The sequence below is a fragment of the Pleurodeles waltl genome, chromosome 10, assembly GCF_031143425.1.
Source record: "Pleurodeles waltl isolate 20211129_DDA chromosome 10, aPleWal1.hap1.20221129, whole genome shotgun sequence".
NCBI lineage: Eukaryota > Metazoa > Chordata > Amphibia > Caudata > Salamandridae > Pleurodeles > Pleurodeles waltl.
Window position 1 is genome coordinate 777,362,889 of NC_090449.1, and position 19,043 is coordinate 777,381,931.

A 19,043-nucleotide genomic window follows, 5' to 3' on the forward strand; every position below is an offset into this window, starting at 1 on the left:
GACAGATCTGCACTGGCCATCAGTACGTCTTGGGCCTTCTGCAATCACCTTGGGGACGAGTGAGATAAAAGCCCTCTGTGCCTAGGCATATGAAAGGAACTGGAGGTGGCTGTGAATGCACAAAGAAGGTTTCGCTCAACAACAGCCATCCTTTGTGGCAGTGTGCGTTTTTTTGCTGAATCCCACGAATAATAATAATAATACCAAAACGGAAAACTGGTGTGTTCTGAGAGAAGATGGTTTAATGGATACAATGTTTCACCTCTCTGAGAAATGTAAACACTCTAATACACAAGGGACTATTTGTCACAGGCAGGTATGTCACAAGGTGTGGACTATCCAAAAGTTTACAAAAACACACGTGAGCCTGGGGTAAGCAGGGCAGGCTCGGCATATCCTTTAATGCAGTACCTTTAATACGTTTTTTTTTGCTCCCATGCGAATATCAATATCTGAAATATTATTGGATAGCAAAGAAGTGTGCGATATTGGCAAAGGCAGTGATGGCAGGCAGAATATCAGAAAGGTAAACTCAAACAATAAAGACAGAAAGAAACACAGCAGACAATTATGGTGTTTGCATTGTTTGTGTAGCAGTGAGGACTGGTGGTTTATGTTGTTTCCTGCTAGAGGAACCAGTTCAAAGAAGCATGTGAAAGTGATAAAAAGTTAGAGCAGGGTGTGGGGAAACACTGCTTAAGTTTGAGAGCACATATAAAAGCATTCCAGGATATTCTAGCTGCTGCTCCTACATTAGCTGAGGGATGCAGGATGAAACACCAATGCCCAAAGAAAAAATATCCCTCGCTTTACATTAAGTTGAAAAATGGCTGTTCATCTATTCTGTTTCACAATCACAACCACACATAAAAAGAATCCATTTAACGTTCTCGTAGAAAGTGCGGAAGAGTTTAGACTTGTAAATGCATTTGTGTGCACGCCGTCCTGCTTTCAAGTATACATGCCTTTTCACATTCACGCGAACACACACACAATCCTAGTTCCACTTAGGAGTGTGTGGCCATGCCATCCAAAACACGTGTACACATTCACAAATTATAAACAAACAGCCCCACATATATCCGTGAGTTTACACACAAAGGCCCAGACCTGTGTTTTTGTGCACCCACAGACCAATCATTATATGAACATAGAGCCCCCTCTACATACATAGGCACATAACTGTATATTTAGGTGGTCCATAAAATGTGCGTTTAAACCAAGCCTCAGAAAAAAGACCAAGTATCATCTAGTCTGCCACAAATGTGCACACCTGAACCTGTAAAATGCTAACGTTTTCTCACCTTGCTAAACTGTCTTGCTTGCTAAATAGATAATTATACTGCTAGATATATTGACAAGCATCATAAGATACGAAAAACCACGATAAGCTGCATGCAACAGGCTAAACAATATAATTGTTCCACGTTGGTTTTCCTTTTAAACAAAACACGTTTGTTTTCAGCAAATTATTTCACCAAGCATTCCCTTTAAACTGCAACTCTCTTTTAAAAGACCTAAACAACTGCAAATATCGCAGAAACCCCCTTCCAAATCTTACATTCTTTCTTTCCTCGGATGCCAATTTTTAACAGCAGTTTGAGGCTACATCCTGCATGCCATGTTGTCTGCTGACCCTTAATCAAAATGCAGTGACCTCCTACCCTTTTTTTGCCCCTTGACCCATCTTGAATTCAATGCAGCCTTTCTAAATTTGCAAATCCTTGGGCGTAAAAGGATTTGCGGAGGCTTTGTCCTGAAAGGGCTCCAAAGTGTGCATTTTTAAACAGACTTGTGATAACAAAACTCCAAAGTGTATGCAAGTACCCCGAGACTGTTCCGTACCCGCACACTGAACTGCCACATAAAAAGCAGTCTTAGCGTAGGAAGACATGCGAGTATAGATGTTATAGCTTGTCCTTAATTAGCAGCCTGGTGCAAATCACTTTAATGACGTGAGCAATGGCCTACCCGGTTTTCTGGCATTCCCAATCTCAGATCTGTAATGGCTGTGGGGGGAAAAGCAGATGGGAGGAGTGAAGGACAAGAGTGGCTTTTGGGGGAGGGAGAGATTACACGTGAAGTTCCAGGCACATTTAATTATGGAGAGCCCATCTCCCAGGTTAGTGGACAGGCTAATCACCATGGGGGTGAAAGATTGCCTTCTCGTGTATGCCGAGTAAACACACCGTGTTTACATCTACTTAATGGGTACATTCCACCGGTACACAATTGCAGAAACCACCTTCCTTTCTAATGCTGGATTCACATTGCTTTTAATTTTATGCAAGTTATGTTTTTTGCGATGAACTGCTACTTGGCATCATTTAAATTGAACCGAGGTTTCCAAAACGCGAGACCGATAGTTACATCATGTTCCTGCATTGTTTGCTTTCAGGCTTTATACGTTTTGTGCAACCAGTGTTGTCCTCGTTCTATTAGGCTACACTGGAATATGGTCCGCTCCAGTGGTGCCGAGAAAATCATCTATCAATCAACAGGTTCCAATCATTTGCAGGGCAAATGTACAGATAGCAGGGTCACATACTTATTCTCCACTAAAAGTGGCGCTGCATTGTCATACGTTTATTTTCTTGAACTCACTCCCAGAATTTTTCATTTTATTTCCATCAACCAACCCCAACCGGCTTATCTTTTAGGAACATGTATATGTGATTAAAAAATGAGGAGGCTTTAAAATAATTTAGCAGAAAAAAAAGTGTTCTGCTCTGCTAAAATAAAACTACTGCATTTCTTTATAGGCACATTAAAACCAACCCACGCTTTATGATTTAGAGAACATAAGATGTGTAGCTTGTGGAACATCGCCTACGATAACATGCAATTTACTGAATATTGATCCTTTCTCGTTGCCGATCTGTAATTAGAGAAAGTTCCAAGATTATTTTCCCATGCACTTTTTAGTTCTGACGGATTCCTTTTTACTGGCAACTTTTGAGCATTCTCAAACTTGATCGATTCACAAGGCTGTGGGAAGGGGAGGGGTTGGGTCTAGAGAGGCTCGAGTTAGCACATCTGCCCAGCCACAATTAAAGAACACGCCGAGAAAAATAAAGTGTTCGATACGGTGTGGCAAAATGTGCCCGCTTTCAGATGGACCCAGCTACACTGGAATGCAAAAGGAGAATCTCTGTGCTATTAAGAAGAGAAAGTGAATCGAGTCATTCACATCAGCAGTTTGCGAAGAAACAACACTAGACAAAGGCACCGCTGGTGCACTATATTTACTGCGCCCTGGCATTTTCCGACATGAGAGGAAGCTTCTGGAAGATGGTGGACGATGCTCGAGCTGGCGACCAACACTAAAAAGGTAATTCGCGCTCATTTTATCCTCAAATGCTATGCATTTGTAATCGCTCAGCGGGCCTAGTTAAATGCATTTTTGCCGTAGATGTGGTGACATCTCTGTAAACATGTTTTGACTCCCGGCTCTCCTAGAGATTGCAGCTGAACTAAGCTTGAACTGGAAAACGAGATAGGACGCTTAAATAGTAAGAGGAATGCTAACCGCAGCAACGACTACCTGTGGCTGGCAAAGCCTCCAGTCCCTTGGAGCAATATTAGTTTGCACGGCATGTGCGATTAGCACTTAGTAGCCTTCTAACATCCCTTGTAAACATTTCCGTAAGAGGTCGGCATCTGTCCAAGATTTCATGAGGGTTACCAAACAATAATCTAAGTGCGTCACCGAGCAAGTTTCGCGCTGAAACCGCGCAGCAGAGAACAAGCCGTCGCGGGTGACAGACTGGGTTGTACGGAAAACTAGGAATACCGTTGTACGCGAAGAGCACCACATCCAGACTACATGTACCTTAACACGCAGGTCTGTGGAAGCGACGTAATGCCCTCCACGGATTGTCGGGCTTTCCTAGATTGAAAAGCATTAGGAACAACAAAAAAAACGCTTTACTGATTTGAGCAGCGGCTGGCCTACAGAATGGACCTCATGTTTAAACCCGGAGACAAAAACGCACAAATAGGTATTAGGTGACAAGGCAGATATTGGAAGAGTAGATGCAGATAAATCACCTCTGGATGGCATGACAACGCACATTCACAACGTACCCTCTATGAAAACATAAAGCGTGCTGAAGAGTTTAACGGGTTTCGTTTCAAAACCACGCACTTGGTACGTGTAGGCAACAAGAGGGAGTGGTGAAGTCCAAAGCGCCGGCCATATTAGGGTCAGGAAAAACATCAATGCTCTGACAATGTCTTCAAGAACACGTCACGTAACACCGAGAACGCGTCGACGTTCAGCCTGACTCAAATATGGCTGGCCGATAAATGGTTTTGTTCGTGTGCAGGCTAGGTAGGTTCACAGTTACTCACGTTGATGGTCGGGGCTCCAGCTCTTCTTGGGGACAGTGTAGATTCCCTCTTTACCTCCACGTCTGCGATGTATTAGTTACGTCAGCCTAGCTAGGGTATGTGCCTTACCCATGGCACTCCGATTTCAACATTAATGTAGGGAGAGCAACTTTAAACGCCGTTTAAGGGAAATTTCTCAAACAGCGGGAATCTATCCTTTTTAAAGCCCAAAAAAATATATCGAGATACCACTGTTGAAAATATATTTTTCAGTTGCAAAAGTGTACTGATTATAATTTGTTTAAATATGTGCTTACATAGAAGTTGACAACATATGATGACATGTATTTTGCTGGAAACGTTGGAAACGTATATTCAGTTTTCAAGTGATGTAACGTTCCCGCTAGATATGTAGTAATGAAGTTTGCATTACTCAGACTTGTAATAACTGTGAATGTTTTAGGTCATCGAGCACCAGTTTATACATCATTTAAAAAATGGTTAGCTATGGTTTCGGACGCAGTCTTATTACGTTTGACGAGAACTGTACCCCATCGTAGGCTCCTAAAACAGTCAAACTGTCCTGAAACTAAGCTGGTCCTCCTGGGGCCCTCCATTGTTCCCACACGTCCGAATTGTTTACTGCTGTCGGGCAGGGAGGAGACTGCAGATTCTTGAGAGGCAGCGCCTTATATACTTGACTCCTTCAGCATACCGAACATTCCTTAGTCACCGTGGCGGTGTTTATTGCTTCTCTGCAACCGTGGATTTTTCTTATGAATGTTTTGCAAATAGAGCAGACATATCAACTGGCCAGACTCCGAGGACAGATTTGGGCAGATTATCATTAGAACGCAGGATAAAACGTGTGAGCGAGTAACTACTGACAAAGCATGTGAGTCAGCAGATGTCTTGAAAGTTTTTAATAGACGTGAATCCAGCAAGAAAGCTCCCTGCGTTTGCTAACAGTTAGGGGGATTACAGTTTGGTGCGAAATATGAACAGCGCGTCACTTGCACATTTATAGCATATTCGATTTTGTTTTTATACACTTCTTTTACCTATATTTGGTTAATTTTATATTAGAAGGCTTGGTATTTTGTTATGTTGATATAACGATAAGGATAGTGCACTATGCCTTTTCTATATTCATTCGATGGGTGCAAACATTTTGTTCATTTTTTTAAACTTGGTATATTTCGTCATGATTATTATTATTTTTTTTTTTAAAATACTCCATCTTAATCCTTACAATTTTTTAGATCCGTAAATAACTCTGAGACTGATGTGCATTCATATTACATCAGTCCCGGAAATCATCCAATCGTTTTTCTCAACATCAAACCATGATATGCATATCTCAAGAACATTAATTACTTAAACCTTCTAATTTCCCCTGAAATATGGACTGGCTTTCTTGTTTGTAAATACTTTGTTGGTAGACACAGCCCTATCAGATCTGATTATTCAGTGCATCTTTGCAATGTAAGGTGTGAGTTCATTTCACATGCATACGAAGGCTGGCCCACCACTTTGCCCAACATTTGAAGCTGTGCATTGTGATTCTGAGGCACCCACGGAAGCCGCTGAACATGTAAATAGCTAGTGGTGTGGCAGGAATTAGATGTACCTGTTAATCTTGCTAGCCTTCTGGACTTTAGATCTTAAGGCCTCACGCTGTCAAACTGGCTATTTTCTGGCTACGTACCATGGCTTTTGTGTGCGGTGTGTGTCTGTCTGTGTGTATGTGTATATATATATATATATATCCATCCGCAAGGGGGTGAAGTTTTCACTAATTCGGCACCTAAAGCAAAATTTGCAACATTAAAGGCACGTGATGGCATAAACACCCAGACATCTATTGTGGTTATATTTGTTTTAAGTATCCTTCATGTTCGACATTTTTTAAAAATAATGTCAATTGGAGGTTTATCTATGTAAATTAGTCCAATCAGTGATAACGTTTTGTAATTGTGACCACCTTTAAAATTCAACAGCCTTCTACTGACCAGTGCTTTGCAGGGAATAGAATTGAACGCAATGGCCTTTAACACCAGCAGATGTACATATTAAGATAATTACTTATTTTTAAATAAATGCCAAGGCAAAACTCCCAGAAATTCTGCAGACACTCTCCGTTTGGAAACACTACTGGCAAAGCATGCTCCTAAACATTTGGTTCCACCGGAAAACTGGTTTCTTCCACACCCGCTCCCCCCTTCACACATACAATGCAACCGATTAACATATTCCTGAGGTGTTTTTTTTCCAGGGATTTGGAGGGGAAGCCTTTAGTACCAAGAAGAACCAACAACAAAACAGCCATTTTTTTCGTGAGCTCGGCATCTGGTAAATTCGTTTGAACGTGCATTCGACACAATGTTGGTGACATACTGTGCATCAAGCTGGTTTTCCAGGTCCCCACTTTCACTTAATGACGAGCGAGCTTTTAGGAACACTGTTTCTAGAGTTTGTTTCCCGTTTAACAGTAGTAAATGCAGCATTCATTTAAATAGGTGACACACTAGGAGTTTCTGTCTCCGCATTACCATTACAGCACAGGCGATCAAGTACCAAGAAGGCGGTGAGGAAGGTTTACCGTGCTCAAAACACTATCTAGAGGAAAAGCAAAACTCTCCCAAAATGGAACCGAAAATCTCATCTTGTTATTTATAGTTACACTTCGTGAACTTCTGGACAAGGCAGTCTTTCACAGAATTCACAACGATGGTTGCTCTTTTTTTAGCATCACGTCTCGGTTGTGAATAAATGTAAAATTATGAGGTAACTTGCACATTATTATGTACATATTACATACCTGCCTCTAAAGAGTGTCCCAAAGTGATCGCGGCTTTTTCCTGATTTCCAGGTTATCACTATACCATCCCAAACAGATATTGATACACATTATACCATTTGTCTTTTGCTTTTCCGATTTTTTTTTCAGGCCAGTAGTCAAGCACGCTTAGCGTGTGGAAGGGGTGCATACCCAGTTAAATACATAACGCATCACAGGCTACATGCATTCACAATAACACAGCAAGTCTTTGTTGAAGCTCCCTGCAAGCAAAAATGTAATTGAACGGCAAAGTGGCCTACTATTAAAGGAAATGTACAAGTGTAAGTTCAACACTGTACATAGGTATTATGGACTGTACGCTTAATTTATGTCTTTTGTGATTAGCTACCCTCTGCGTGGCACTTAGTCGATATATCAGTTTGCACATTTTCATCTAAATATTGTTTGGCGGTTTTACTTGATTATATCAGTTGCCTTCATTTCTGCAGAAATCGATCACTGCAACACTGCCCAACAACCCTAATTAAAAGAAACACGAAATGTGTTTTTATAATTCCTTCTAGTAGGCCTAGTTTTAAAATCCAATTGCGTGGGAAAGCATAGATTTAGTTGTACACTTACAGAGGTGTGCCTGACAGTGTTTCAAAATTAATGTATGCTTGTGGTTCGGAATTGAGTGCATATACATTTTGACATGTTTTCTGTTAATACAGAGTAAACAGCACTAAGTCCCCACCACCTGCTTCTCTCTATATATGGATCTATGTTTTTATTTTCTTATCAGAGTGAGTTTACACGAACGTTCATGCATATGGTTATAGATTCTAAACCTTTGCAAGTGATATGTTTGCATCGATAAATGATGGTGGTACATTTATGGCACTAGTAAATGGTTGTACTAATGAACTAGGTAACACGACAGTATAGTGCTATTTGCAGAGCCCTCAGTTTTCCACATCCACCAGCTTTTACTGAACGTATTAACAGTTTTTAACGTTAACGTGCCGCCATCTTTCTCCCAAATTGTGTTTAGCATAATCCTATGCCTGTTATCCATTTTCTTGATCATTATTATTATGATGCTAGTATTTAGGATTCATTTAGCTGATTAAAACAATATCAAATAAAAGGGAGACGGTGGGGCGGGGCCTATGCAAGTATGTGCCATGCCATTCCTTGCTAATTTAGTTGTTAGGAGCTGCAGTCCAGCCTGTCAGCAAATTTCTTACATGTCAGTAGTTTTTAGTGGAAGGGAGAGAAAGAGGAACAGTTCCCATTTGAAAAAAAAGGAAACGCGAAATAATTTCATGATAGAAGGACTCGGGTGGGATGTGTGCCTCTCCACGTAGATCACATGGAGCTGCTGTTCCTGTTTACATAGACCAACGAGCAGATTGCCAGCCACGATTAGAGATACAAAGACACTAAAGCACATTTAAACTCAGCCCCTGTCCGTCATAGATATCCTTCATTTATTTTAACTGAAGGGAGAAAGTATACACCCTCCCACGTTTTATGGCAATACCCCAGTGTACGCAAACTGATAAGCAGCTTTAAACACGTCACCTTCACGTACCTCTCACCTCTCGTCTCCAGTGTCACCCTCATCGGACTCCTCTCCACGCTTCAGAAAAGGAAAATACCCCAAACAGATTTAGGTGGTGCCCCCCAGTCCGAAATTGTTTCATTTCAGTTAGTTTCAATTGGCTCACTCTCCAAAGTCATTCTCTCTCTCCCTTCTTGGAGACAAAAAAAATGAGAGCTATGCATTTACAGGAACGTATTAGGTTGTCAAACATTTGAAAACCAACCCACCTATGCATGTATTGCTTTGAATATTTTGCTTGGATGATGTTGCAGGGTAAATTGTATGTCATACTGTATTTCATAAAGCACATACGGTTCAGTGAGAGATCGAAATATGCAATTGTTTTGAGTTCTGCGTTGTGAATTTACTTGCAGTAAACAGTCTAGTTACTTGTTTGGTTACAACACATAAACTGCAATGTGTAGAGAGGTCTTAACAAATATATAGGATAGAAACACGTTGGCAGCAGTGGTGTAAGATTGTATTACACAGATAACATTGGAAGCACAGGCAGCAGTAGCACCCACTTGTAATAATTGCAATTATTGATGGCTGTAGAAAAGGAGTTCCATATGACATCAAGTAGACAAGAGCGAAGCTGGAGTTTTCTATGATGGCATCTAAAACCCTGAAGTCGAAAACTGCAGGTCATTAATAAGTATTTATTTACAATTATGTGTTTTTTATATTCCCCAATTTACTCCCCTGGTTAGATGAGTAGTGCAGAGGTATAGGAGGCATTGGACAGCCATGTACAACATGGCTCTTGTAGCAAATATCTCTTTTCTGCATGGTCGCCCCAAAGTTTTCTCCTTTGTCTGGACCCTATTTTTGCTGGGCTTAGAACTCTGTGCATTTTTACTCCTTCTAAATAGTAGTACTGTGCTTGTGCTCCCCTTTAGACATGGATACATTTTCTTATTCCTTATTGCCACATTTGACTTACCCACAGGACCCGAGTATATGGTGTAGAAAATACACACAGGACTTGGAGGTAAATGTCATTTGTTGACTGTCACACCTATTGTGCCACCCACAGAATGGGTCTGTAAAAGATTGTTTTATGCCTACCATGAGTATCCTGACTGCAGAAGCCTAAAAACTTGCTGTAAAATCTGTCAAAATAGCAATTTCTGTCGGGAGGGAAACACTGCTTTGAAATATTAATGTCATCCATAAGTACACTTTGTTAACCACAAAGTAGGGTGCCTGATTTTTAAAAGTAGAGCATGTGTAAAATGAAAGTTGGCCTGTTCCTCCAGTGACTAGCCCCCAAAATCTTTGTTCAATGGCAGGGCTGTGGCTGAGTCCTAGAAAACATTAAAGTACAGGTTATACATTGGAATCTCTAACATTTGATAAGAAATAGCTATAAAAGTCATTCAAAAATTATTTTTAATATTTATTAATAATCCAATTTAACAGTAGTCAGATTTTTATCAGATGTCTAGCAAAAGTAACTTTAGAAATATACATTAATGAGGCATGGAAACTGCTCCCAGACCAGAAACAGTATCACGGGTATGGGCAGGTGCTTTGCTTTCCACTGCAGGAAGACTAGCTAGAGTGGACACAGAAACTATATTTGCTTGTAAATGGTCTGTTCTTTCACAAGTAAATGTAAGGTGAGACTTGGGGAAGGCAAAACTTTGTTTTCCTAGCCAGGCTGGCTCCAAACCCAATGGATGGGAAGGAAGCTATGCCAAGAACCAGTTTTGAGTGACCACAAAGGAGGGGGGCTACTTATTTCCATGGGCACACCTACTGGGGGGTGGGGGGGGGCACACTGGCTGTGCTCAAGTGAGAAAGGGTTTCCCCATCTTTTATTTTAGGGGTAAGTTGCAATGTCGAAATATTTTCAGTAGGTCAAACTGAAACTGCTGAAAAATGTTTGGTGTGGCCCCTGGGAAATCTTACTCCAGTAGTTAGGAAGGAGCAAGGAGTCACCATCACCCATTAGCGCCAGGGCCAACCATAAATATGTAAACCCAAGGAACCTTCCTCAGAGCACTTTCTGAACAAGTGGACGACCAGAATAGAACTGGACCTACTGTCATTGACCTGAGATAAGCTCTGGAGGAATGGACCTGTTCCCTCTTGTACCCAGGACAAAGAAGTGGGCTCAAAGTGTTAGTTGGCTGATCTCTTACATGGCTATAGGGACACACAACAAGCTGCAAGAGGCCTTGTTCCTGGAGCGCCCAGTTCCAATTGGATTGCGACTGGATCATTCTGGTGGCCTCTGCTGGGGTGAGTCCTGGTCCTTAAGCGCTGTCCCCGCGGCCCTGCGAGCCATAGAATGAACCCAGAGGAGCTGCTCCAAAAAATACAAAAAGTTGAGACTCAGAACATTTTTGGGCTTTCAAGGCCCCTGGAGCCATCAGTGGAAACTTGCAGTGCTTGTGTCCGATTTTTATGTAACTTCGTCGGATACACCCTCAGGCTTGCCCAACTTATCTATAAAAAGATCCCCACAAGCCAGAGACACTTTAAGCCAATGGATTGTGCATCGTCTTCATATGATTCCTTACCCCTCCTAACCAGGTTTGAACCTTGCACGTTAGATCAACTGACGGGGCTTTTAATTAAAGTGAAATCCGGTTCCCCTGTTGACATCTGCCCTCCTAGAGTTATTGCTAAACTCGCAACTATCATCGCCCCTGCTATTCTCTCTCTCTTTAATCTTTCCTTAGACATGGCCTAAATCCCTCTAGCCTAGAAAGCTGCAGTGGTCTCCCCACTATTAAAAAAACGGAATGTAGACCCTAACAATTTGGCCAACTATCACCCTATTTTTCTGCTTCCCCTACTCAGAAAAATCTTGGAGAGCCTAATTAACAAACAGCCCATGGCATTCCTTGAGGATCATAAAATTCTCGTTTCTTCCTAGTTGGCATTTAGAACCGGCCACAGTACGGAGACAACACTAGTGGCAATCACTGACATCATCTGCCTCGCCTTAGATGTGGGCTCACCTGCCATGCTTGTGCTGCTGATCTGTCTGCAACCTTTGACACTGTTTCCCATGCAGCTCTGCTGCATAGACTGTATGAGATTGGTGTTGGTGGTAAAGCTCTCGATTGGCTTGCCGACTTTCTTGACAGATGCAGCCAGACAATCATGCTGGGCCTGTTTAAGTTTTGCCCAATCTCCATCAACCAAGGGGTGCCTCGGAGCTCAATGTTGAGCTCTGGATTGTTCAATGTCTAGTTAACCCCTCTCACCCAGATCATCAAATCTTGCAATGTCATCTCATATGCAGATGATACCCAGCTGATTAACTCGTTTAGGCAAGACTATGTTAGAGTTAAGCTCAGTTTCATGGACTGTATAACCAGGATTGAGACCTGGATGTCGGCGAATTGTCTGTAACTAAATAGTGCCAAGACAGAAAAACTGCAGCGTGACGAAGCCCAGGACCTTTGGTCTCTAGAGTGGTGGCCTCCTGAAGTTAGGGCTGCCCCCTCTCCCAAGCTGTGTCTGAAAAATCTGGGAGTCAAATTAGACTGATCATTGTCCATGAAGGGCCATGTGTTTGCAATCTGTTGTGCCTGCTTCTCCTCCATGCGACTACTGCAGAAAATCTCCTCCTGGTTACCATCTTCTGCAAGGAAAACCTTGGTTCAGGCCCTGGTTATAAACTGACTAGACCACAGCAACACCTTGCTTATGGCTACTAATGACACCTTACAAGCTAAATTCCAGATAGTGCAGAATACAACCGCCTGGTTTGCAATTTGCCTAATTTGAGCTTTTTGCACTAACTGGTGGTCAGAAAACACATAATTTTCAAGATCTGCTACCTCACTTGCAAGGCCCTGATGAGTGGAACCCTCTCATATCTAAAGGACAAAACTGAGTTATTACTGTCTTGCAAGAACGCTTAGATCAAGTGACAGTGATCTTGATTGTCTCCCGCGTCCATGCCACCAGACTGAGTGGTAGAGCCTTTTCCTTTCTTGCCCCTTTGGCCTGGAATCAACTTTCGTATCATCTGTGCTGCTGTTTGGACTTTCCCAAGTTTAAAAAAACTCTTGAAGACTTGGTTTTTCTAGCTGTTGTGGGGTTTCTATACTGGCCAATCTCCAAGATATACCCTTGATATAATTCACCACACTTTACTAAATGGAAATTACATAATATAACTGGAGGATTTTGAGTTCCATAAAAATAAGGGGCTGATTAACAGTTTGGTGGAGAGGGCACTTTGTTGCATTGATGACAGAGGACAGTCAGTGCCAAAATCTCAGTCTGTCTACCTGATTTAAAGGTAGGTGGACTGCTAAGTTTGCGTTAATGGAATAAAGTTTACTCCATCGGTGTTAACATCACCGCAACTGTCTGAGAGAGTATAGAGGCACTGGAGGTAAGCCATCTGACCTTTCACCCTATTTAATGTTGGCTGTTGGATGGCTGTTTTTTTAATTTTTTTTTTTACTGTTTGTGGCTTCCAGGTATATCCTGACAATAAGTAACTGTAAAGACAGAAAAAAAGAGAAATTACCCCAACACCATGGAAGAAACTTCCATGGTGTGGGAATCATATGTTTTAAAATTTTCAAAAACCAACTGCCGTTTTGGGAGTTGGTTTTTAAAAAAATAAAGTACTTTGGAAATGTTTGAGGGCTGACTGTCATGTTTTACGGAGTCAACTGCCAAACTTTTCTTTCATTGACAGGAATTGCATGACGGCAGTTCCTGCCAATGTATTGAGATGGCCATGGGGCCAGCAGACATATCTAAGTTTGGAGTGTGAGTAACGCAGAACAGCTAACCTATTGTCCTCCGCCAACCTGTCTGTCTTTACTCCGTCCACCAAACCCCAAATCAGGTCCTAAATCAAAAAGTAAAATCTTTGACCTCCATGAACCTGCTTGGTTGTTTCTTACCTGAGCTCCATACCGGTCAGCCTGAAATTGCTCTTAGGTCCCGATCTACCATTTCCTAAGACTATCATTAGCGCTTACTGCTTTTTTGACACAATTTTTACTTAAAACTTGAAATATAATTGATCTAGTTTCCCTTATTTTTATCGTTCTGATGTCATTTTGTTTATTAAATTTACTTTATTTTCTTAATTGGCGGTGGGATTTTTCCTGTTTAATGTTTTGACTTTCTTACTGTTTTGGTACTGTGTATATTCTTTGCACATTGCCTCAAGTTGCTACCTGGGGTTGTTCTCAGGTTGATTTCGTGACCTTTGGGGATCACCCTGATAGGATAGTGTTATCCTTAAAGTGGGCAACCGCCAACATCAAATAATAATAATACACTTTCTTATAGCGTACTTGCCTCAACCCCTTAAAACACGTGCCATCCTGCCACCAGGCTCACCACGTTTAGGGAAATCAACTCCCATACAGACCTTTCATTCTGAATTCTTCTGCACCACCGTCGCAAGAACCCTTTTGTCCCTAGACTGTTAAAGTAAATACCTGGTATCTAGCTACCTTTCCCAGCACTCTTAGGTGCCCCCTACCTTCAGGGGCTGGGGCTTCATCTAGACTATGTACAGTTCTTGAAGCATTCCATAGAATATTGTGTTCAGTTCTGCAAGCCAAATTTGGTGTGTTGTGTCCAGTTTTGGATGTGTCACCTAGAATGTTGTGTTTTTCATCTGGAGGCCTAAAAATGGGCAGTTGTAATTTCAGGGGTGTGTATTGGAAATGTTGCTCCTCATTCTGGAGCACTGTGTCCATTTCTAAAGGCTACTTTTTGTGAATTTGTAGGTGAACGTAGTGTAATGAAGCCCTACCAATACATAAACATTTTCTATAAGCACTATATTAAGATAGGTTTACATATAGAGACCACAGGAGCACATTGTATCCATATTACCACGATACATAATTGCTAACTATATTAAATCATGCCACAGAACACGTCACTGTTTCACAATATAATGTACAAAAATACCTGCCCATACAAGCCAGGAAGCTGCAAAGGGATATATGAGGGAATCTGGGTCAAAGATGAACCTCTAGATTAATCGTCATACAGTTTGTTAAACCTAGAACATATGTCTTCATATTTTCGTAATCCTTTACATTTCTGATTATGTATTTGTTCGGACTTGGACAGTAGCACCACATCTCCGTAGCAATTTTCAGTCATCCTTATTCATCTAGATTGCCAAATCCAGGGGTGTGGAATTTATTAAAATATCTACTTGTCCAGGGGACAGGTTGCTTCTCAAATCTACTTGTCCTATAAAAAGATCTACTTGTCCCTTTGGTGCCATGTAGTGTGGTGACAAATTATGGCAGCAATTAATAGCCTCTCTGATTATGCCAGGGCTACTACCATAGTAGGGCTTGAATACTTGGAGTTTCAATCCCTACTGTAGCAATTTCCTTATTTTGCCACCTTTCTGCAGATCTGCATACTGGGGCTGGAGGAAGCAGTAAGCAATAGTTCCAGGGCTAGAATGCCTTTGAGTCTGCAAACCTACTAACTTGCATTTTTTAAAGATTTTTACCAGCTTCTCTCTAATATTTTCTCATAATAAGAAAGGTTGGACATATACTCCTGACAATGGCAGAATTAGAACTTCTTCCAGGGTTGGGAAGAAAGTGGCTGGAGGGAAAATGAACTTGCAAATGAGAAAATCTACACATCATATTTACCCACGCTAAAATACAGTTCACAAATATTTTATAGGGGTACGACATATACCATGGGTGCACTTTTGTGACTTTCTTTAAGAATTTGGGGCCACAAGTAGGTAGGTTCAGATTTGTGACCTGCAAATTGCGAGTCGCAAATCCGAATGTAGGATGGTGTCCTTGACACCATCTGTGATTCGCCAGGGCTTCGCAAATGCCCACATCATGAATAGTCATGAGGTGGGTCGCAATTTGCGACCCCCTCACGAATGGTGGCCTGCTGGAGACAGCAGACGACCATGTCTGTGACTGCTTTTCAATAAAGCAGTTTTTTTTGTTTTTTTTTGTAATGCAGCCCGTTTTCCTTAAAGGAAAACGAGATGCATAACAAAAACGAAAAATGAAACGTTTTCGTTTCATTTTTTCAGAGCAGGCAGTGGTCCACAGGACCACTGCTTGCTCTGAAAAAATGTTTAGTGACATTCACAATGGGAAAGGGGTCCCATGGGGATCCCTTCCCTTTTGCAAAAGTGTTAGCACTCATTTGAAATAGGTGCAAACTGCGATTGGTTTGCGCCCGCGTTCACAAAACAATCCTACATTGCACTGCGAGTTGCAATTAGGAAGGGAACACCCCTTACTAATTGCGAGTCGCAAACCCGTTTTGTGATTCGGTAACCAGGTTACTGAATCGCAAAACTGGGCTTGTGCATCGCAATGTGCTTTTTGCACGTCGCAAACAGCGAAAGTCGCTGTTTGCGACATGCAAAAAGCTACCTACATGTGGGTCTTGGTCCCTAATTAGGTCTGGTGTTAACAAAGACATTTTGTTTTTATTAAACTTCTATTTCTCTCTCTTTCGGCTGGCTTTACTGTGAGTGATCGCATTCTTCTCTTCCACAAGGAGCATATTGCCACACAAAGTAGTTTTGTTCAGTGTCAGGAACTACAGTGGCAATCAGTGACGTAACGAAACTGGAGGGTGCCCCTTTGTAAAGAACATGGAGGAGCCCCCTCTCCAGACTCACTCAGGGCAGGTGCTGTGCTGATGGGGCCCCCTGGAGGGCGGCTGCGGGGCCTTTTTTGTGCCGCTGGTGGCAACGTGTGCTTTAAGAGTTCAAAAACTTTTTGGGGGGGTTTTGCCAATGTTTGTTACAATGTTGAGGGCCTGGTAGCTCCAACAATAAAGTGTTACAAAAGCCATGTCAAAACAAGACACGCATTGATGAAACTAAAAGACTTATAAAAATAAGTCAGATCAGTTGGCTTTGTCAGTGTTTGTTTATTTTCATGCTTCCCATAATCGTGTTGAAAATGGTTACACTGATTTTCCATTAGAAATATTTTTGGGAAATACTAGCATGCATCAACACATTTTACTAAATGACACTTCATTTGCATATAATCAGAGAGCATTCTGGGAGCATTATACTTAGGCTCTTAGCCTAAACTTTTCAACTATGTGTGTACATGTTTTTTTTTGTACTGGAACCAACGTCAGTAGTGAAGTGTGACCTTAAAACATTTATTTACAGCACGCACCCTAATAATGAAGGCTTTCAAATAATGAACCATAAATACAAGTTCGAACAGCATTAACTTTTGGAAACACATTACCTCAACTGCAGAGAGTTCAACTCTCTGTAAACAGGCAGCCAAAGGGTTTGTGCTGCAGGGGGTTGGGCCTACTTGTCCCAAGGACAAAGTAAACATAAAAACTTGTTGCCCTTGACCCCAAACAAGATGTCCCGGGCGATAGGAATTCCACATCCCTGAAATCTTTTAGGACATATTTTACCAAAATCCTGACTCAATACAGCTATTGCTTCACACCTGAGTTTAGGTTTAAAATGTTAGGTATATCATTCAGATTTGGAATAGACAGTAAAAAATGTATAGGTTTTCTGTTGTAAAGTGCCCCTTTTGGATGGTCACCCCCACTTTTTGCTGTCAAATGCTGTTGGTTTTCGCCTGTCAGTATACTGAGGCCTGCTAACCAGGCCCTAGTACGAATGTTCTTTCCCTTAAAATGGTATGTTGAATTACATAGGCCAATTGGCAAGCACCTTACCACCCTTGTAAGTCCCCAGTAAATGATCCCCAGGGCAAGGGTGGTAAAGGGGGTACCAAGGCTGCAGCACTGATTGTGCCACCCTAGGCACCCCAAGAGAGACTGCAGAGCTGCCATGTGAGCCTGCACAAGAAGCCTCTTGCTTGAGTTAGCCTCTACCCACACCAGGTGCAGGCAGAGTCCATTTTACTACCCATGGACAGGGCAGTCACCCCTAAGGCAGTTCCCCGCTAGCCCCGGGGACAGGGTGTACTGTTCCATGAGTGACAGCATATATCCAGGAGCACATATGCCCCCGTACTGGCATGTAAAACGCGGGGCCAGCCCGCTTAACCGGCAGTCTGCTATATAACATGGGCTGGTATCTGACCACTGCTCAGATGTCCAGCTCTCCAATGGCTCTGCCGAATTCCGTTGTGTTTGGTATCAAATGCTGTGCTTTTTAACTCTGAACATGATCCCCATGTTTTGGATTAAAAAGAAGATGCCCAGGTGGCACCCTTAGAGGGTGCCCACCAAGTTACCAATTCCAGTACTGTTTTGGCAGGCTCTCCCGAGCTGCTGCCGCAGACAAGCGTCTGACCTCCTGCCGGTAGTGCTATCATCTTGGCAGGACGCAAGACAAAGGGCCTGGGCAAGAAAGAAGTAACACCTCCTTCCACCCAGGCTGGCTAGTGAGAAAAGCATCAGGGCAATGAGCCTCAAAGGTTTCACCCGCCTTTGATGTGCAAGTACCTGTCCCCCCAGTGGAGGAAAAAGCCATTTATGTCCTGCCCGGCCAGGAAGGTGGGAAATTAGCTATGCAGGAGATGGGCAACCTCATAGGACTAGCCACACCCTGAGGGTGGGCTTGGAGGTCTGCACAGCCGAGTGAGGGTTCTGCCATCTTGACAGACTCTAAGAACAGTGGGTTTTGGGTAGAAAGTGGCGTACTCCCACTGGAAGTCGTCACAGCAGGGGGGATTAGCCACAGGGACTAGTAGCCCATTGGCCACTGTCCCTCACACCCTTAAACGTTCCCTAAACCAGGATTTAAGGGGCTCCTCTGGCACCAGAATGTAGATCTTACCTGGAAAAGAATAAAGAACCACAAAGAGACGTCTGCTCCAACAACAGGAGCTGGACCAGCCCCAGTGCAAAGAAGACACAGAGTGACCTAAGGAGACCAGTACTCGAACCACGTGTCCGAGATGAAGACTCTTTGTTCCCAGCTAGAGGGACCCCAGTGGACACCGAAACTCCAAGGAAGACTCCCCTGACTGGTGATACCAGTCCCCTGTACACTGCAGGAGTAAAGGTGGGCTGAGATCGAAGAACTGCAACCCAATAGACTCTGTGTGTCTGATGGTAAAGAAACTTGGTGCCCAGCATCTTAAGAGTGGGAGTGAGACTCGTGCCAAGTTTCAATCCTCTACTCCCTGCCAAATGACCGCCAGCTGCCAGAAAGACCGTGGACCACCCTTGCAGCTACCAAGGCTTGTCTGTCGCCTGCCCGGAAACCACACAACGTTCACTGAGCTCAGGCCACCCCCCCACCTCCCCCAGCATAGAAACTGACGTCGCCAGCGACCCCTCTCCTGTGGGACTGCAGGCTGAAGGATGTGAATTCGACAGGAGCAGCAAAGCAGCTTTCGCACGACCAGC

The 19,043-nt window shown here is 42.7% G+C and overlaps 1 long non-coding RNA gene across 2 annotated transcripts in view; it reads left to right on the plus strand.

Moving 5' to 3' along the window:
• The first annotated feature begins 3,025 nt into the window (after nt 1-3,025).
• The window catches only part of LOC138261864 (uncharacterized), a 98,596-nt gene continuing 82,578 nt past the window's right edge, over nt 3,026-19,043 (plus strand). For both annotated transcript variants that reach the window (XR_011199161.1, XR_011199160.1), the window contains exon 1: nt 3,026-3,331. This is a non-coding gene — a long non-coding RNA (uncharacterized lncRNA). The remainder of the gene's footprint in view (nt 3,332-19,043) is intronic.